The sequence below is a fragment of the Hordeum vulgare genome, chromosome 7H, assembly GCF_904849725.1.
Source record: "Hordeum vulgare subsp. vulgare chromosome 7H, MorexV3_pseudomolecules_assembly, whole genome shotgun sequence".
NCBI classification, from domain to species: Eukaryota; Viridiplantae; Streptophyta; class Magnoliopsida; order Poales; family Poaceae; genus Hordeum; species Hordeum vulgare.
The window spans coordinates 169,828,186-169,850,872 of NC_058524.1; positions in this window are offsets into that span (position 1 = coordinate 169,828,186).

Below are 22,687 nucleotides of genomic sequence, written 5' to 3' on the forward strand. Positions count from 1 at the left end.
AAGTTTGGTGTTTTCAGTCATGGTGACTTCAGCAAGCAGACAAGCACACAAGCGAACAGAAAGCAAGCGAAAGAAAAGGGCGAACGAAAAAGGCAAATACTTTTGTAAATTTTTTGTTTTTCAGAATTGGGGGAGAGGAAAACGAGAGGCAAAAAAGTAAATGCAAGAGATGAGTTTGCGACACTTACTTGGATAAGCTTCACTTAGAATAATCCCCGGTGCCAGAAATTGACACGTTGACGGGAGACTATTCTTGACTTGATCCTCCCCGACAACGGCGCCAGAAATTCTTCTTGCTACCTCTTGAGCTTGCGTTGGTTTTTCTCTTGAAGAGGAAAGGGTGATGCAGCACAGTAGCAGTAAGTATTTCCCTTACTTTGAGAACTAAGGTATCAATCCAGTAGGAGAATAAAGCCAAATGTCCAGGGTACCTGCGCAAACACAAACGAGCTTGCACCCAACGCTATAAAGGGGTTGTCAATCCCTTCAAGATTGATTGCAAAGTGAGATCTGAAGGCGGAAAGTGCAACAAAATAAAAGTGTAAGGCTGAAAATATGATGTGAAGTAGACCCAGGGCCATAGTGTTCACTAGAGGCTTCTCTCAAAATAGCAAATATTACGGTGGGTGAACAAATTACTGTCGAGCAATTGATAGAACCGTGCAAAGTCATGACGATATCTAAGGCAATGATCATACATATAGGCATCACGTCCGAGACAAGTAGACCGATACTTTCTGCATCTACTACTATAACTCCACACATCGACCGCTATCCAACATGCAGCTAGTGTATTGAGTTCATGACGAACAAAGTCACGTCTTAAGCATGATGACATGATGTAGAGGGATAAATTCATGCAATAGATATAAACCCCATCTTTTTACCCTTGATGGCAACAACACGATGCGTGCCTCGCTACCCCTTCTGTCATAGGGTGAGGTCACCACATGGTATGAACCCAAAACCATGCACTTCTCCCATTGCAAGAATCATAGATCAAGTTCGCCAAACAAAACCCACAACTCGAAGAGAATTACAAGGATATGAAATCATGCATATAAGAGATCAGAAGAAACTCAAATAAGATTCATAGATAATCTGATCATAAATCCGCAATTCATCGAATCTCGACAAACACACCGCAAAAGAAGATTACATCGGATAGATCTCCATGAAGATCATGGAGAACTTTGTATTGAAGATCCAAGAGAGAGAAGAAGCCATCTAGCTACTAGCTATGGACCCGAAGGTCTATCGTGAACTACTCACGCATCATCGGAGAGGCAATGGTGTTGATGAAGAAGCCCTCCGTATCCGAACCCCCTCCGGCAGGGCACCAGAACGTGCCCCAGATGGGATCTTGCGGCGACAGAAGCTTGTGGCGGCGGAAAAGTATTTTTGTGGATCTCTCGCGTAGTTTTGGATTTTTCGGGAATTTATAGGCGGAAGAGGTAGGGCAGACGAGCCACAGGGGGCCTACAAACCTGCTAGGCGCACCCCCCTGGCCGCACCTATGGGGATTGTGGCCTCCCCTGGTGGCCTCTGCCTTGGTTCTCACGCCCCCTGCGTATCTTCTGTTGAAAAAAAATCTTTTCGGAAGTTTTATTCCGTTTGGACTCCGTTTAATATTATCCTATGAAAAGGGTCAAAAACACGGAAAAAACATGAACTGGCACTTGGCACTGAGTTAATAAGTTGGTCCCAACAAAGATATAAAAGGCATACAAAACATCCAAAGTTTGACAAGATAATAGCATGGAACCATAAAAAATTATAGATACGTTGGAGACGTATCACAATGCTTCATCTTTGGGCGTTAACACTTCGAGCACTCTAAATGTTTTACATTCTTGTGTTGATAGTCCTTGCATATCATGTAAAAACTGCTTGACTAAATCTCATGATGATATGCTTTCTTTGTCTTGTTGCCATGATAAAAATGTATTTATTTCCTCTAGTTGTTGTGCTAACAATGTAGATGAAATCCATCACTCCATGGAACAAGATGTGGCCTTGAGTGATGCTTCAAGGGATCCTACATCATTAGCTATTGTGTCTCACTATTGCCTTATGGCTAAGGCTTCATAGGTATCTCCTACTTTGAATCCCAATGTGTCTCATGATGATGATGTTGATGATAATGAGGATGTGTATAATGATGAAGAGAGTGACAATATTGCATCCTTAAAAATTAAGGGTGAAATGATTTTTAAAGCTATTCATAAGAATAATCTTGCTCTTTCCAACTTTACTGAAGTCATGGCTATTGCCATTGAGGGCAAGAGATGTATTGAGGAGTTGGAAGCTCATCTCGAGGAGCATGAGGCCACCATTGAGACAATGGAAGGTCCTGAGCATGATTATGCTAATGAGATAGCGGACCTATCTCAAGCTCTTGAAAATGAACAAACCACCAAGGAATCTCTTGAGGAAACCTTTGCCCTAGAATTATCTAGATTAAAGGAATCCCATGAAAGAGCTCTCGAGGTGGCTAATGTTTTTAGAACTAAAAATGATAAGCGTGAAGTTGCACATGCTAAACTCCTTGAGGACTATGAGCACCTCGAAAATGTCTCAAGGACTCTTAAGAGTTCGCTCATCGAACATGCTGAGTCTCATGCTCAACTTGAAACTTCTTATGCAAAAGATCTTGCCAAGTTGCCTACTCCTCTTGTTGTTAATGATAATGCTTGTGCTACTAACTCTATTTCTTGTGAAGCATCCATATTAAAGGAGAATGTTGAGATAAGGGCTCAACTTCAGTTGCTATCTAGCAATTATGGGAAATTGGAAGAAAGTCATTTAATGCTCATAAGTCTCATGATGATCTTCTAGTATCCCATAATGTGCTAAAGTTAGCTCATGAGGCTATTACTACCAAGGTACCATCAAGTGAGTCTCATGTTGACGTTAGCACTACTTCTAGTGAAAATGCTATATTGCCATGTGCTAGTCCTTGTAATTCATCTACTCATAATGTCGCTACATCTTGTGATGAATTACTTTCCTTACCTTGTTGCTCTAACAATGATGCTTATAGTACCTCTAGTACTTGTGTTTATACTAACCATGTAGAGGAAATCAAAGAGCTCAAGGTCCAAGTCACTTCTTTGAAGAAGGACTTTGAAAAGGGTCATGAAGTTATGTCCACACTCAACAATATCTTGTGGGGGCAAAAATCCGCAAATGACAAAGGTGGACTTGGATTCGACTCCAACAAGAAGAAGAAGTCCAAAAGCTTCAAGAAGAAGGGCCAAGGACAAGTCAAGAACTCGACCAAGATTATTTTTTTCAATTGCAAAATTGAAGGGCACCATGTTAAATCTTGCCCATTAAAGAAGAAGCCCAAAAGTCACAAGAAACATGGGAAGCTGCCACAAGTTCAGTCCCATTCTAAACTACAAGTTGAGGAAAGACCTCTTCCCAGGAAGGCCCAAGATTGGGAAGAAAGTAAACGGTAGATATTGCTACTTATGCCATGAGAAGGGTCACTTTGCTTCTTCTTGCATGAGAGGTTACTTATCCAACACAATAACTATTGATTATATCTATTCTCTTGGGAAGTATACGGTTGGAAATGTGTTTGCCAAGTTTGTTGGTACTCAAAGTGGTGTCAAGAAAAGAATCATTTTGGTAGCCAAGCCTATTGTGACTAACCTCTTAGGACCCAACTTGGTTGGGTACCAACAAGCTCAAACTTGATAAATAGGTGATATTGGAGGACATTGGAGACTTGTCCACATCATGAAGAACTAAGGGATCTTCATCTTTCATATTATATAAGGAAAAGTCATTTGGATTATTGAGTTTCTATCTTATATCATATGTGCCTCCTTACCGTAACTTATACTTAAACTGTTTAAATTGTTAGTTACTTGCCCCTTTGCATGTTGTGGTTCTGTACCTTGCATATGTTTGTATATGTTGTGCTTCCAACTTTCTTATCTTGAGTAATAAAGTATGTGTATATTGGTTTGCACATCATGTATGTGTGAGTCTTGTGTTGAGCCTTTTGGCATCCTATTTGTATCTTTGTTGGATCCTTTGAGAGATTAATGGATTATCCCAATTTCCTCAGAATCATCTAAATGTGTATACATGAGTAATACCACTTAGTATTGATATTACAAGTTCATCTAGTCTCTATGTGGTATGTCCTACTCATGAAAAATTCAAATTCTAACTGGTCCATTAATTATCTATTGTCGGGTTTCATTTGTCACTTGTTAATAAATGTTGGGTTATCACATTATGGGGGAGTAATATGCTATGTCATATTACAAGCCTAGAAAATGTGTATATTTGAGGTATTTCCACTTAGTGTTGATATTGAAAATTATCTTGTTCTTAGGTGGTATGTTATCTCTACAAGTGCGATTTGCTTGTGTTTTAGCTGTAAAGATGATGTTGGATATATTTGCAATCTACCAATGGGAATTATTTCCAAATACTTCTTGTCCTTTGAGAATTGGTATTCCCTTCTTGTGGTAGAAATTGCTAATCATCTTTACATTGGATTTTGTGTTTCATTCCTTTTCATCGCCTCTTGTGGATCTTTTTTAACATGTATAGTGCTTCTATAGATATAGAGAAAGTGATGATCCCATCTTGTGCATTATTGTATTAAAATGCAAATTCTATATAATGCACATATCTTGGGGGAGATATCCCCATCAAGTGTGTGTTGATGGGAGGCAAGTCTTGCTCTTTATAGTTCTTTGTGCCATCATAAAAATTTGTCGAGGATTTGGTTTGTTAGGAACCTTGCTCTCTTTTGGGAACTTGATACCTCGTGTTTGTTTTCCTTCAATTGGTATCTTCTGTCTTTTTATTTGAATGTGTCAATGGATATCACATTCCTTGATGTATATTTTAATTGATATCCTTCAAGTGATAATTTTTCGTTTAGTATTTTATTCTCACTTGATACCTTGTCCTTTGGTGTCTTATCAACTATATGTTGATTTTTTATTTTTGAAAGCCTTGAGCATGCATGTTTACTACATATATAGTTTATTTTGCATGCTTTCTTTCTTTGACACGATATATAGGGGAAACTCCACCTTGTCACGAATTAGCTAAAGTGTTCATGAAATTCTATTTCACATCTATATGCACATATTTATGTGGAGTTACTCCTATGTATTTTTGGTTTTCTAACTCTTTGGTCCTGTCACACCCTATTTTTGCTATCACCTGTCTGTGTTGTAAAATTCTGAGCTTGTTAAAACTTTTTCAAAACTAATGCTGTGAGTGCCATGATTGACATTGTATGCTTGTATGTTTGATTATGTGAGTTTTAAAACCCAAAAATCCTTTTGGTATTTTACTGATTTCCAAAAACCTTTGATAACCAAAGTAAAACCACCTTGAGTTGCACTACATGTCCTTGATAGCAAGCAGTGCTTCTACTCATATTTGGTAATATGATTTTTACCTATCTTTATATTTCAAAACCACAACAATAATTATTTTTGTGAGTATTTTCCTAATTAAATAACCTATCCATTTCAAAGGTCAGAATTGGTATTCCAACATGGAAAAATACTTTCTACTTTAGAAAAATCTGATTAAATTTAGAGATGATCAAAAGGACATATATTTTCCATACATTGGATTTTAAACCCCATTTTATATTATATTTATTGATTAAAACTATAAAAACTATTTCTCTCTCTTTTGGCATTTTGAAATATTTCCAAAGGAAGTATTCTCAATAAATTCCTAGAAAATTCCAGTGTTGTCCCTAAGCCTTGTTTGGTGTCCGCATGAAGTGTCACCTTGATCAAAGGTGTATAAGGACCCCAAATAACACAAAAACCCTATCTGTCCAGAATCAAGTTAGAGCAACTCTACATAGCAAAGTTTGTCCAATGAGGCTAGAACTTTGCAGGAATGCCTAATACCTCAAATGAGGGTTCTACACCAAAAATGGGATTTGTGGGACTTAGTTTGCCCACACTCCCTTTGGAAGGAACAGATCTGGTCATATTGGAGTGATTTCAAGTTTACAAAGCTAAACTTGTCGATTGGAGCTCAAATTTGGTGGAACTCCATGGTTTATCCCCAAAACCAAACATGTTAAGCCTCAGCACCAATGCTGGGGTGCAACCCCCTGTGATCACTGCCGAACACCTTTTGACAGAGAGGAAAAGCCACTTTAGCCACAGCTAAACCAAACTCCTATGCTTCAAACTCCTAGATTAAGTAGCCAGCACCAGTAGGTAACCCCAGTCAACTGGCCCCTCACTGGTTCAAAGTGGAAAGGCCAAAAACCCAATTTAGACATCAGTTCATGATTGACAGCACCAGTATTTCTTGCGTCCTTTGACCAGCCAAAGCTCCCACTAAAACCAAACGGCTAGCCACACCCCCAGCAAGTGCCAGGACATGCTAGACACGTCCAAAGTGCCCCAGAGCACACCAGCATGCCGTGGCATACCAAAAAACTGTGCTCTAGGCGCGCTACACGGAGTCTCCAAGGTGGGGGCGCGCTTCAGGGAGTCTCCGAGGTGGGGGCGTGCTACAGGGAGTCTCCGAGGGAGTCACCGTCGCGGGACTATAAATAGCCCTCCCCCTCGCTCCAGCACCCCTCAGATAGCTTCGCCGCAACCAATAGCACCTCCCTAGCCACCCCAGCAACCCAGCAGAGCCCCGGTGCTTGAGATCGACCGAGACCCCTCCGCCTCGAAGTTCCGGTCGATCTCCGGCTACAGGACGACTCCTGTGCCCCTCGACCCACCAAACTGACCCCCTTGACCGCAGGAAGCTTTCCCCCAACTCGCCCGAGCTTTTCCGTGCCTCTAGCAACCTCCTCGACCAATTCCAGAAACCCCTCCGCCACGGCCTCCTCGTTGCCGACGAACCCCTGCCTCCCCGTCGTTGTTTTGACAACCAGTAGGTAGGCGACGTTCAGGTGAACCCATTCGCGTGCTCATTGGAGCTTGAGCACGTCAGCAGCCACGTCGACGTCCTCCTCCTCCTCTTTGGCTGGAGGTAGGAGACGACCCCGACAGGTGTGCCCCACCTGTCGGTGGCCCAGCCTCCTCCCCCGCGCTGGCCTCGGTCGCTGACCGCAAGGCCCCGCGCGTCAAGTTCAAACCTGACGCCGCGCGCGCCATGGGCCAGCCCAGCTTTGGGCCGAGCCAGGCCAGGAGCTAGCCTGTGTATTTCTTTTATTTTTAAAAACTGCATTTCTAAGATTTTTATAAAAACATTTAACTAGTATATAAATTTAATTCTCCCACTGTTATTTTTCTAAAAATGTGTAGTATTTAATGAGATTCTTAGATGAATTTTTCCAGCAACTATTCTATTTTACAATATTAAAAAGGACTAAAATGAAATAGTTTTGCTTCTTCTTGGTTGTTTTCAAAAATATCCCTTCAAGGAAAATTTGGGCAAGTATTTTTAAAATGATATCTTAGATTTATCAGAAATAGGGAGCATTTTTAAAATGACTTTGTGGACTGTTTCTGTGTGAGCTATTTCTTATTTGTTGTTTTATTGACGAGGGAATCAGAGCGGAAGACCTCGAAGACCCCGGATACTTAGCTGACCAAGGCAAGCAGCCCTTTGACCATGACTGAGCATATATTACTTTGCATGATATAATAGCAAGTATTCCCGTTGCATATGATCATAATTGCCGGTAATCATTTGATATGATTTTACCGAAGGCTCCTCTGGAGCACATGCATTAAGCTTGACTCTACCCCTTAGGGTCATGCTAATACCATGTTGACAAGTAGAAGTAGCAGTAGTACTATCATGAGAATGTTGTTATCATAAAGCAAGAGTTTATGAAAACTCCGTCGGGTGCCACTAATGCCCGAGGGTGATGATGAGTTAGGTGATCTCTTTTGGTGAAGTGATGCACCCGGTATTTTGTGTGAGTAAGGTTTCGGAAATGGGATTCGATTTATGATGTGTCGACCATCCCAACCTTACCAGTACGACCACGTTACCCCTTATGGGACGGGGCTATGTTAATTACACTGGTCCGTGCTAGCAAAGAGCCACATTACTAGTGGCGGGAGTGATTGTAGTCACTCTCGTGATGGGGTCGTGCCTGGTAGGAAGACTATGCCATTTTTATGAGTTCCAGTCACACGTTGGTCCCCGCATGGTCGGTACGGTCCAGAGTTGGTGCTCGTAAGACGTACGACATGTGGGCTGGGTACCAATCGAGTGGACCTCTTTGTCTAGTATCGTCAGGGGAAAGGCATTGATCGGGTACTTACCTCGGGTATGTGATATACTGCGAGTCATGGATAACACGGAAGTTTCCGGATCTGGTGGGTCCAGCATACTACCTCTGCAGAGTGTAAACTATTCGAATAGTCGTGTCCACGGTCAAGGACAGTTGGGTAATCCTGCTTAAACTACGTCCTGATATGTCCGCATAATACAAGTATGCGTGAGTGAGTGCGTGTGGTGATAAAAAGGTGTTGTTATGAAAGTAAATGTATGACCAAGTTCGGTGACTTGGCATATAGGGTGAACCCGGATGGTTTGACCCTCAACTGATACATTGAGGATATGACCAAGTTCGGTAACTTGGCATATAGGGTGAACCCGGACGATTCAGCCCTCAGCAGATATATATTGATATCTATAACCTGTTCTTCAAGAGTAATTCTTTAACTTTATGCATATTCTTGATCATTCCACCCAGATGAGTTATACTAGAAAATGCATGATATTGTTATCCTTCACTTTCATTGTTCATATCATGGGCTGTTTGCGAGTACATTCAAAGTACTCATTGGCTTGCCACTGGTTATGTTCTTTACCAGACATGGCAGGACCGGAGTTTGTAGATGAGTACATCTTCGGCGACACCCCTGCGAACTAGGACGCTTCCGAGTCAGAATGCGTGTTGGTGTAGGCTTGATGGCATGGGCACCCGCTTAGCCCTATATTTTCCGCTGTTAGTGTATTCGTGTGATATGGCCTTAGGCCCTGTCTTGTGAACTTGACCCTTCGGTCACGTGTTGTAATAATCGGTACTTGGATGTAAGACTCTTTATTCAGTATATGTGTTCGGTGAGCATTGATCTCTGGGATCACTGAGCACGGCGATTCTTGACTCGTAAGTCGGGGTCCCCACAAAGCTGGTATCAGAGCCATCCTGACTATAGGAAGCCTTAGGTAGCATGGACGATAGCCGGACGATTGTGGTCCTAGAGTGAGCCGAGAACCACACCCACTATATGTTTCTAACCCTCTCCTCTACACCTTGTAGATGGCCGCCGTACTCGAGACGCTTCTAGAAACGGGCTTTCCTCTGCTTTTGAGTGATAGCCTCGAGAAGTGTCAAGTGTGTAGCACGCCCGTCTTTCTCTACCACAAACACTGGGTCAACGCCGACACTAAGGAGTATCACGTGGATGTGATAGTGAAGGCTAATGACTTCCCAACTAGCTGGCTCTTTGAAGGGCCGCAAATGGAGGACCTGATGTTGGCCATGGACACTGCAGCACAAGAGGCACTCGTGCGACTCCGCGACATCCTTCTCGATATGGCAAATAAACCCGCTACTCATCACTTACCTTTTGTTAAGGATAAGATAGACGGAAGCTAGACACTCAACCCCTCACCTGAGGACGGGATGCCATTAAGGTTTCAGACCTACTTCAGCCTCTCCTCAGACACCTTGACTCATATTTTGATCAAGGAGTCAATTAGGATTCGCCAAGAGCTGCACCAAGTTAAGGACCTATATCGTATGGAGAAGATGAAGAACAACAAGGTGAAGAAAGAAGGAGCACCTGTGATATCACTGGGTTTTGCTTTCCGAGGAGGAATACCCCCGTTTCAGGCAGTTCCTCTTCAGAGTCGACGCTTAACCGCAAAAGAGTACAACGAGCTTTTTGCTACCTCACCAACCAAGAGACGCCGAGATGGTTTACTTCCTTCCCCTACCCCTTCGAGGAAAGGAAGCACTAAGGAAGATGAAGATAGAGATGAAGATGAAGACGAAGATCCCACAGAGGCGGCTTATGAGACCGCGCAGTCGATTGCATAGTAGGGTAAGATGTACCGAGCGTAGAAGTTCTTGTATTAGGATTTTATGACCCGGATGTTGTGTGAACCTGTTGATGAAAGTCGCATTCTGCCTTGAGCAGTGTGTGAGCGACTACATCGCTTGCTTTTTATTTAATACAGTAGTTCTTTCCAAAAACCTTGTCATGAAACTTTGCACACTAGCACACACCAGACCCCCCCCCCTCCTTACTAGAACGTCATCCCTTTCGAGTGCAACCGGTTTAGCAGAATTTGACCTGTCTACTCCCCTGATAGGATGGTGAATGCAACTCGCAACAGCACTTTCGGCAACCCCGGCTCTGCCTCTTTGGGACAGCAGCAGGGAACCGGAGGGGAAGCTCAAGCTGGAGATCACCATGTGCAGCAAGACAATGTTCCTTCGCCGCCACCACCCCCTGAAATCTTGACCATGGCTCAGTTCCTTCAAGCTCTTCGGGAGGAGCGCCAAGCCAACAATGCCGCTATCCAGCAGCTGGCTCAAACCTTGGTGAACCACCCACCGTAGAACGGGAATGGCAACGGTCGCTCAACTCTCTCTGAGTTTATGAGGACTACGCGACCCATATTCACGGAGATGACTGAGCCCTTGGATGTCGATGACTGGATCCGCACTATCGAAGACCTTCTCGCGTTGGTCAAATGCACTGACGACAACGAGAAAGTTCTCTATGCAACCCACTGTCTTGGTGGCACATCCAGAGCTTGGTGGGATGGATTTCAGATCATGTGAGCCGGGCAAGTCATCACTTGGGCCGTGTTCAAGGATGGATTCCGCGCCGCTCACATTCCTCCGGGGATGATGACCATTAAGAAGCAGGAATTCCGAGCCTTAATGCAAGGCAGTGGATCAGTCAAGGAGTATTTGCAGAAGTTCAACCTTCTATCAAGGTATGCACCTGAAGATGTCAGCAATGAGGCTGCCAAAGTGGAGCGCTTTATGGAAGGACTGCAGCAATCACTCCAGTATCAACTGGTTTTTTGCGAATGTCGGACCTTCAGTGACCTGGTTAATAAGGCTCTTATGTTGGAAGACAGGCGTCCTGCAATGGACGACACCCGTAAGCGCAAGCTAATAAGTAGTGGAGGACCGATCAACTCGAAACCACGACCATGGCAGTCAGCTCCAGCAAGACCCAACTATCAGCAGCAGCAGAACAAGCACCCAACATTTCACCAGAATTACCAACCTCAACAAGTCAGCAACAAGCCAGCAAGCACACCGCCAAACAACGGTGGGAGCAAGACCAATCTTCCAGCTCAAGTTACCTGTTTTGGGTGTGGACAACCATGGCACTATTCCAAGCAGTGCCCCAATAAGAAACCCGATGTTCCGCGCCCCAATGCGCCAAATCCAGGCCAAGGAGCACCGGCAGTAACCAGGCTCCCCGCAATCAGCAGTATCACAACAAGGGGTGGATTAATCATATTTCCGTGGAAGAGGCATAGGAAGACCCGGACTGCATTTTGGGTGCGTTCCTCATCAACTCTACCCCAGCAACAGTATTGTTTGATTGTGGTGCTTCGCATTCCTTTGTTACACAAGAGTTTGCGGAAAAGTGTGGGCTAGAACCTACCTTGCTTTGTGGGCATATGGCAATTCAAAACCGGGAGCAGTTTTGAGAACCAACCTAGGGTGTAGAAAGGTTGGGATAGTTATCAATGGGACGAGCTTCTCAACGGATCTCATTGTGCTTAAGTCGAAAGGCCTAGAAGTAATCCTTGGTAGGGACTGGTTGGCCAAGCATCAGAGTATCTTGGACTGTGCTAACAAGGCCATTACCATGACAAGTGATCAAGGGGTCAAAGTCAAGTATGTCTCTGAGCAAGTACCTTCTTGAGTGCCACGAGTTAACAGCCTATCAGAGGAAGGACTCGACCGAGTGCCGATAGTCTGTTAGTACCCGGATGTCTTTCCTGATGAGCTACCAGGGATGCCTCCTGACCGAGACATCGAGTTCATCATCGAACTCATGCCCGGATCAAGGCCTATCTATAAGAAGCCTTACAGGATGGGATCCGAAGAGCTAGCGAAGTTGAACAAGCAACTGGATGAGCAACTCAGGAAAGGATTCATTCATCCAAGTGCGTCACCTTGAGGATCGCCTGTTCTCTTCGTGTCCAAGAAGGATGGGACAATCCGACTTTGTGTCGATTACTGTTCTCTCAATGAGGTCACGATCAAGAACAAGTATCCACTCCCCAAGATTGCAGACTTGTTCGACTAGCTTAATGGAGCAAAGGTATTCTCCAAGATCGACCTCCGATCTGGATATTACCAACTAAAGATTCGACCCGAAGACATTCCGAAGATGGCATTTGTGACCCGGTATGGTCTGTACGAGTGCATTGTCATGTCCTTCAGATTGACGAATGCCCGAGCTTACTTCATGTACCTAATGAATAAGGTCTTCATGGAATATTTGGACAAGTTTGTCGTCGTATTCATCAACGACATATTAATCTTTTCCAAGTCTGAAGAAGAGCATGAGCAACACTTGACGTTAGTATTGGAAAAGCTTCAACACCAACTATATGCCAAGTTGAGCAAATGCCAGTTTTGGTTGAACGAAGTAGGATTCCTAGGTCATACCATGACAGCAAGTGGATTGGCAGTTGATCCCTCTAAGATTACCACGGTAACCAACTGGGAATCGCCAATCGACGTGAAGAAAGTCAGGAGTTTTCTCGGACTTGCGGGCTATTACAACAAGTTCGTAGAAGGATTCTCCCGCATCGCGCGACCTATGACTCAGCTCTTGAAGAAAGTCAAGAAGTTCGAATGGACGCCAGAATGTGAGGCAAGTATCCAAGAGTTAAAGAAGAGGCTAACCACCGCCCCGGTATTGGCCACTCCAGATATCAGCAAGGAGTTCGTGATATATTGTGATGCCTCCAGGACCGGGCTAGGTGGAGTTCTAATGCAGGATGGCAGGGTCGTGGCATACTTGTCGCGGCAACTGCGCCCGCACGAGGAGAATTATGCCACCCATGATCTCGAGTTGGCAGAAGTAGTGCATGCCCTGAAGACATGGCGACATTACCTTCTGGGGAAGCGATGTGAAATATACACCGACCACAAGTGTCTGAAGTATATTTTTACCCAAAGGGAATTGAATATGAGGCAACAGAGATGGTTGGAGTTAATCAAAGACTACGACCTCAACATTCAATATCACCCCAGTAAGGCAAATGTAGTGGCCGATGCCTTGAGTCGGAAGACCAACACCTTAAACGTCATGCTTAAGGAAAGGCAGCCCGCCTTATACGAAGAGTTGGAGAACTTCGGATTGGAACTGGTGGAACCAGGATTCCTAGATAATCTCGAAGTCAAACCAACACTGGAAGACGACATGAAGGAGGTCCAGGAGGGTCACAAGAGTATCGAAGGTATCAAGAAGAAGATTCCAGAAGGCAAGGCCCCAGGATTCTTGGTGGATGATCAAGGAGTGGTGTGGTTTGGGAAACGTTTATGCGTACCCAACAAGGCCGAGCTCAAGGAACTCATCTTACGGGAAGCTCATGATGCACCCTACTCCATTCACCCCGGTGGTACCAAGATGTATCAAGATCTCCGAGAGAGATTCTGGTGGCACAACATGAAGAGGGAAATCACATCCTATGTGGCCAGGTGTGATGTGTGTCAGCAAGTTAAGGCTGAGCATCGGCGACCCACAGGACTGCTACAACCTCTCCAAGTGCCGGAATGGAAGTGGGACAAGGTAGGGATGGATTTCATTACCGGTCTATCAAGGTCTAGCAAGGGACATAACTCGATATGGGTTGTTGTCGACCATTTGACCAAGGTGGCCCATTTCATCCCTATCAACACCACTTATGACGGGAACAAGTTGGCCAGTCTCTATATCGAGCACATAGTAAGCCTTCACGGAGTTCCCAAGGAGATTGTATCTGACCGAGGCATGCAGTTCACCTCAATGTTTTGGAGGAAACTTCAGGAAGCCCTCGGTACCAAACTCTCTTTCAGCACCGCCTTCCACCCGTAGACAGGAGGACAGACGGAAAGGGTGAATCAAATACTTGAAGATATGCTCCGCGCATGTGTCCTAGCGCATGGAGCCAAATGGGAAGACTGTCTGCCGTTCGCTGAGTTTTCATACAACAACATCTACCAGTCTAGTCTCCAGATGGCCTCGTTCGAAGTGTTGTACGAACGAAAATGCCGCACCCCGCTCAACTGGTCAGAAACCGGAGATGGGCTGATCTTCGGACCGGAAGTTTTGCACCAGGTAGAAGAAAAGGTGCAACTAGTCCAAGAAAATCTGAAGGCAGCCAAGTCGCGACAAAAGAGTTATGCGGACTCTTGCTGCAGGAATGTGGAGTTCATTCTCGGAGATCGGGTGTACCTCCGAGTCACAACTCTCAAGGGAACCAAGTGTTTCCACGTTAAGGGGAAACTCACTCCAAGGTTCATTGGGCCATTCAAGATCACGACTAGGCGTGGAGAGGTCGCTTATCAGTTGGAGTTACCTCCGGAACTTTTGGGTGTGCACAACATTTTCCACGTGTCACAGCTTCGGAAGTGTCTCCAGACGCCAAGTCGTTCCGATCCTTATAAGGACATTAATCACCAGGCCATTGACCTTCAGTCTGATCTCACCTATCGCGAGAGGCCAATCCGCATTCTGGATGAAGCAGAGCGATGCACTAGAAGCCGCACCATCAAGTATTTCAAGGTTCAATGGAGCAACCACACCGGAGCCGAAGCTACATGGGAGCGTGAAGACTATCTTCGATCTGAGTTTCCAGACCTTTTTAGCACCTAGCTTAGGAATCTCGGGGACGAGATTCTTGTAAGGGGGATAGGTCTGTCACACCCTGTTTTTGCTGTCACCTCTGTGTGTTGTAAAATTCTGAGATTGTTAAAACTTTTTCAAAACTAATGTTGTGAGTGCCATGATTGACATTCATTGCTTGTATGTTTGATTATGTGAGTTTTAAAACCCAAAAATCCTTTTCGTATTTTAGTGATGTCCAAAAACCTTTGATAACCAAAGTAAAACGACCTTGAGTTGCACTACATGTCCTTGATAGCAAGCAGTGCTTCTACTCATATTTGGTAATGTGATTTTTACCTATATTTATATTTCAAAACCACAATAATAATTATTTTTGTGAGTATTTTCCTAATTAAATAACCTGTCCATTTCTAAGGTCAGAATTGGTATACCAACAATGAAAAATACTTTTCTGCTTTAGAAAAATCTGATTAAATTGGAGATGATCAGAAGAACATATATTTTCCATACATAGGATTTTATACCCCATATTATATTATATTTATTTATTAAAACTATAAAAACTATTTCTGTCTGTTTTGGCATTTTGAAATATTTCCAAAGGAAATATTCTCAATAAATTCCTAGAAAATTCCAGTGTTGTTCCTAAGCCTTGTTTGCTGTCCACGTAAAGTTTCACCTTGATCACAGGTGGATAAGGACCCGAAATAACCCAAATACCTTGTCTGTCCAGAATCAAGTTAGAGCAACTCTACATAGCAAAGGTTTTCCAATGAGGCTAGAACTTTGCAGGAGTGCCTAATACCTCAAATGAGGGTTCTACACCAAAAACGGGATTTGTGGGACTTAGTTTGCCCACACTCCCTTTGGAAGGAACAAATCTGGTCATATTGGAGTGATTTCAAGTTTACAAAGCTAAACTTGTCCATTGGAGCTCAAATTTGGTGGAACTCCATGGTTTATCCCCAAAACCAAACATGTTAAGCCTCAGCACCAGTGGTGGGATGCAACCCCGTGTGACCACTGTCGAACACCTTCTGACAGAGAGGAAAAAGCCACCTTAGCCATAGCTAAACCAAACTCCTTTGCTTCAAACTCCTAGATTATGTAGCCAGCACTAGTAGCACAAGTAGCTAACCCCAGTCAACTGGCCCCTCACTGGTTCAAAGTGGAAAGGCCAAAAACCCCCAATTTAGACCTCAGTTCATGATTGAAAGCACCGGTATTTGTTGCCTCCTTTGACCAGCCAAAGCTCCCACTAAAACCAAACGGCTAGCCACACCCCCAACAAATGCCAGGACATGCTAGACACGTCCAAAGTGCCCCAGAGCGCACCAGCATGCCGTGGCATGCCGAAACTGCGCTCTGGGCGCGCTATAGGGAGTCTCCGAGGTGGGGGCGACGCCCTCAGGTAGTTCCAGCCTCCCCCGAGATGTCCAACCCCTTCCCCGACAACCCCTCTATGTCGGGCAAGCCTCGGGGCCCCTCCTCTCTCGCGCAAGAGCTCACGCGACGCGTGCCCGCGCGCTCCAGATTCGGCCAAGCTTGCGCGGCCACGAATGCAGCTCTCCTCTCTCTCTCTCTCTGAAGCAGACGGTTTGGGGAGTCCAATACCACGTCCTGAGACCGTGGTTTCAACCCCAACGTCTCTCTGCACCCCCATGCGCGCCACTATGAGTCATCAGCACACCCGAGTCTGCTCACCGTCGCGGGCCTATAAATAGCCCTCCCCCTCACTCCAGCACCCCTCAGATAGCTTCGCCGCAACCACTAGCACCTCCCTAGCCACCCCAGCAACTTAGCAGAGCCCCGGTGCTCGAGATCGACCGAGGCCCCTACGCCTCGGAGCTCCGGTTGATCTCCGGCTACACGAAGGCTCCTGCGCCCCTCGACCCAACAAACTGACCCCCTTGTCCCGAGGAAGCTTTCCCCCAACTCGCCCAAGCTTTTTCTTGCCTCTAGCCACCTCCTCGACCACTTCCCGAAACCCCTTCGCCACGGCCTCCTCGTCGCTGGTGAACCCCTACTTCCCCGTCGTTGTTTCGACCACCAGCAGGTAGGCGACGTTCAGGCGAACCCATTCCCGTGCTCATTGTAGCTTGAGCACGTCGGCAGCCATGTTGGTGTCCTCCTCCTCCTCTTTGGCTGGAGGTAGGAGACGACCCCGACAGGTGTGCCCCACATGTCGGTGGCCCAGCCTCCTCCCCCGTGCTGGCCTCGGTCGCTGACCGCAGGGCCCCGTGCGTCAGGTTCAAACCTGACGGCGCACGCGCTTGGGCAGGCCGTCGGCTAGCCATGGGCCATCCCAGCTCTGGGCCGAGCCAGGCGAGGAGCTGGCCTGTGTATTTCTTTTATTTTTAAGAACTGTATTTCTAATTTTTTTATAAAAATATTTAACCAGTATATAAATATAATTCTTCCACTGTTAGTTTTCTAAAAATGTGTAGTATTTAATGAGATGCTTAGATGAATTTTTCCAGCAACTATTCTATTTTGCAATATTAAAAAGGACTAAAATGAAATAGTTTTGCTTCTGCTTGGTTGTTTTCAAAAATATCCCTTCAAGGAAAATTTAGGCAAGTATTTTTAAAATGATATCTTAGATTTATTCGAAATAGGGAACATTTTTAAAATGACTGTGTGGACTGTTTCTTTGTGAGCTATTTCTTGTTTGTGGTTTTATCGACGATAGAAAACCCGTGTGACGAGGGAATCGGAGCCGAAGACCTCGAAGACCCCGGATACTTAGCTGACCAAGGCAAGCAGCCCTTTGACCATGACTGAGCATATATCACTTTGCATGATATAATAGCAAGTATTCCCGTTGCATATGATCATAAGTGGCGGTAATCATTCGATATGATTTTACCGAAGGCTCCTCCGGAGCACATGCATTAAGCTTGACTCTACCCCTTAGGGTCATGCTAATACCATGTTGACAAGTAGAAGTAGCAGTAGTACTATCATGAGCATGTTGTTATCATAAAACAAGAGTTTATGAAAACCCCGTCAGGTGCCACTAATGCCCAAGGGTGATGATGAGTTAGGTGGTCACTTTTGGTGAAGTGATGCACCCGGTATTTTGTGTGAGTAAGGTTTCGGAAATGGGATTAGATTTATGATGTGCCGACCGTCCCAACCTTACCAGTACGGCCACGTTACCCCTTATGGGATGGGGCTATGTTAATAACTCTGGTCAGTGCTAGCAAAGAGCCACATTACTAGTGGCGGGAGTGATTGTAGTCACTCTCGTGATGGGGTCGTGCTGGGTAGGACGACTATGCCATTTTTATGACTTCCAGTCACACCGTTGGTCCCCGCATGGTCGATACGGTCCAGAGTTGGTGCTCGTAAGACGTACGACATGTGGGCTGGGTACCAATCGAGTGGACCTATTTGTCTATTATCGTTAGGGGAAAGGCATTGATCGGGTACTTACCTCGGGTATGTGATATACCGCAAGTGGTGGATGACACGGAAGTTTCCCGGATCTCGTGGGTCGAGCGTACTACCTCTGCCGAGTGTAAACTATTCGAATGGCCGTGTCCATGGTCAAGGACAGTTGGGTAATCCTGCTTAAACTACGTCCTGATATTTCCGCATAAACCAAGTGTGCGTGAGTGAGTGTGTGTGGTGTTAAAAAGGTGTTGTTATGAAAGTAAATGTATGACCATGTTCGGTGACTTGGCATATAGGGTGAACCCGGATGGTTTGACCCTCAACTGATACATTGAGGATATGACCAAGTTCGGTAACTTGGCATATAGGGTGAACCCGGACGGTTCAGCCCTCAGCAGATATATATTGATATCTGTAACCTGTTCTTCAAGAGTAATTCTTTAACTTGATGCATATTCTTGATCATTCCACCCAGATGAGTTATACTAGAAAATGCATGATATTGTCATCCTTCACTTTCATTGTTCATATCATGGGCTATTTGCGAGTACATTCAAAGTACTCATTGGCTAGCCACTGGTTATGTTATTGACCAGACATGGCAGGACCGGGTTTGGAGATGAGTACGTCTTCGGCGACACCCCTGCGAACTAGAACGCTTCCGAGTCAGAATGCCTATTGGTGTAGGTTTGAATGTAAGACTCTTTATTTAGTATTTGTGTTCGGTGAGCATTGATCTCTGGGATCACTGAGCACAGCGATTCTCGACTCGTAAGTCGGGGTCCCCACAGGTCCCAATGAGTTTGGGCACCATTCTGTTTGTGTTGTTGTTCTAGGAACAATTGGAGATGCATTGGATGCTCGGCTCACTTACAAGGAAGGTGTTGACACCATGGGCTTATTGGATACAAGTTAGGATGGTGAACAAACAATTATCTACTACATCAATCCAATGCTATCTCGATAACAAGTCTCTACTTCATGTATACATTTCTTGCATTCAACCTTTCGTAGGTTGCATTATGGCATGAATTTCTTGATTCATTTCTTGTGGTACTTGTTTCCTTTCTCAAACCATCCCAATGATGATGTATTATTGCTAGTTGTGATGTCTTTGATGTTCGTAAGTTGTAAGTTCATTTATATACAATAAGAAAATATTAGGCCATGTGCTATGCTTTCAAGCAAAGATCTTATTGGTATATTTATGACTTCCTTTTGGATATCTTGTTTGTCCCTGCTTGTAACTATTTTGTGTATACATCCTTCTTTGTGGATATATATATCATCATGATTGTATTCTACCTAGAATCTTTTACACATGAGAGAAGTTACATCTCTAATTGATATCTTCTTTTCTTTCACGCCCACTGTTGTATTTCCTTTTTTAGTTTTTGGTGGTTTCGTGAAAGGATTTATCTTGAGTGCAGATCTTATATCCCTACATCTTGATGCACTCTTTGGTGGTGAAGATCATTCTTCCTCATTCTTGTCTTGACGAGGGTTTTGCCATTTCGATTAATATCCCTCCTCTTCACAAGGTTATTATTTCCTATCTTCACCATAGGTTGTCACAAGCGTTGGTTGTTAATTTGTTTATTAGTAAGTTTGTGAACCCATTTTCTAGTAGTGTGTGTGGGGAAAGGACATGTCTTGCACTTTGTGTCTCACTTCATCAAGACTATGTTCATGAGTAGTGCTCATCCTTATCTTAGTCCTTTCAAGTGCTTTGCTATGACTCACACACATCTTTTTGGTCGAGCCTTTTCTTAAGTTGCCTCTTTTTAATGGTTCTCAACCATATGTTTTGTGCAAGTCATATGCTTATGGTCTTATCTAATTGCTTGCACTTGTTGTGTGTTTTTATTAATTTTCGGGAGCAACGATCCTATTTTGTGCACTTGCATCAAATACAATTTTTTATTATTAGTGCACAAATGATGGGGAGCTTCTCTACTTTTGATAAAACACTCTTTTGCCAATATCATAATATCCTTTATTTATGTGGTTCGAAGGACCATGTTATTGTTTATTCCAATTGATATCTTTTGATTGCTTGTTTGCTTTTCTCTTTTGTATGTCTCTGTGCCATATGATCCTTCTTGCAATCTTTGGGTCCTCGATATAGTTCGTTTTCCTCCAACTAATTATCATTGTATATGTATATTTCTTTGCACTCTTTTGTCAAGAAGTACACACGTTTTGGAGGACCACCTATTATATTGGCTTTCTAAACTTTTCGTCCGTTTTGGCAATCGATGTCAATGGGGGAAAGTTTAGAGATTTTAGTTTGAGATGTTTAGAGAGTTTTTCTTCTATTGCTTAAGCATTTGCATCTCGAACCCATGCATTGTTGCTTTGCATGTGTGTGCTTGGTTAGGCTTATTTCCTTATGTAAACTCTCTTGAAAGTGGTTGTCATCAATTACCAAAATGGTGGATATCAAATTTAGAGAGTTTAGTTTAGAGATGTTTAGAGAGTTTTGCTTTTATTGCTCAAGCATTCGCATCTTGAACCCATGCATTAGTGCTTTGCATGCGTGTGCTTGGTTATCCTTATTTCCGTATATAAACTCTCTTGAAAGTGATTGTCACCAGTTACAAAAATGGGGGAGATTGTTAGAGCGTATTTCTCCATATGTGGTTTTGGTAATTGATGATAATCCCTATGGACTAATGGTTGTCTTAAGTATTATTCAAAGGATTTGTCCACATGCACTTCTTGAAGTCCATGTGTTGGTTTCAAGGAGTTTTCATGATGACCAAGGTGGTATTCAAGGTATTATCCAAATAATGGTCATAAGGACACAAGGTTGATCAAGACTAAGACAAAGAGTAAAATCAAGTTAATCAACACACAAAGCATACAAGATGTACTGAGAGGGATCAAGTGATCCCATTGTATAGTAAGCTTCGTGAGAGTTCTATGTGGGGTTAGGTGTGTTTTCATGGGCTTTTGTCAAGAGATAGATGTCATTCAAACCATGAAGGATGACATCAAGTGGTGATCATCATCAAGATTGTGGTGTGCAAGTTCAAGAGGAGCATCACAAAGACATCATGCTTGAAGCTTGTCGTCCATTGTGGTGGCAATGGGCTTGTGAAGATGTGTTGAAGAGTGGCTCACCCATATTGAGTATGGGGGAGAAATCAACCAGTCTTCATCAAGCCAACGCAATCAAGAAACATTGTCCATCTTGAGGAAGTCAAGATCTTCATAATCTAGCTAAAGTGGACTATGTGCAAGGTATAGGTTTGCCCTTGATAGATTTTTCTATTTTAGGATAGAGTGTCATCCTGTCAAGGGGGGGCTCTCAAGTGAGTAGCTTGATCGTATCATTCATTGAGAGCTCAGACCTTTTGCATCCTTGCATCATCTTTCTTGGTTGTTGTTTGGTGTTGTGAGCATTAGAGCTTATGGTCATCTTTATGACAAGCTCGAGTTCAGAGAAAACGTAGTTCATGCGCATCTTCTATGATATTTCAATGTTGGAGTTTTTTCTGGTTCTTCATTCATAGACGTTTCACATCTCTATATCATTGGCATTTTCCTTGTTTGGATAGTACTTGTCGTTTGCTATCCAACAAGCTTGAGTTTGCTCAATTCAGAGCTTGTATGCGAAAGTTATGGCTGTTTTTGTCTTACCTGTTTTCACTCAGAGGTTGTACCGGTTCTAACAAAGGTTGTACCGATAAAACCGGTGTTTGGATCCATTGTACCTCTCCAGAATTGGTCCGGAGGTTGTATCAGCCATGTACCGCTCTACCACCGGACTAGGTTCTGTTTCGGAGCAGTTCTTGGGTGGTTGTGAACCTGTTGTACCGCTATATTACACTGACCAGTTGTACCGCCCACATCACCGGTTGTACCGCCCATGTGTAATTCTACACATAACGGGCAGATTTGTGGGGACCTATTTAAGGGGGTCTTCTTCCCCAATGATTCCCATCTTTCCACCTCGTGTTTGCCTCCCATTGTTGACCTTCTTAGAGAATTCTAACTCTCAATCCCTCCAATGATTCTTGCTAGTTCTTGAGGGAACAGAGAGTGGAGATCTAGATCCATATTTCCACCAATCACTTTCTCCTCTATGTGAGGGGAACCCGATGGATCTTGATCATTGAGTTCTTTGTGAGCTCCTTGTTCTCCCTTTCATATTCCTCCATAGCTTTCGTTGTTGTGGAGGGATTTGAGTGTGAGGGACTTGACCACTTCGTGTGTTCTTGCCATTGCATTAGCTGCATCGGTTTGAGTTCTCCATAGTGATACGTGGAAGTGAAAAGTTTGAGAAGCTTGTTACCCTTGGGTGCTTGGTACCCTAGAGATTGTTCTTCATGGATGCTTTTGCGTCCTAGAAGCTTCGTGGTTCCTTGGAGCTCAATCATTGTGGTGTAAAGCTCCGAGCAAGCCTCGGGGTCTCCAATTAAGTTGTGGAGATTGCCTTGAGCATTTGAGGTCATCACAGAGCCACAATCCAT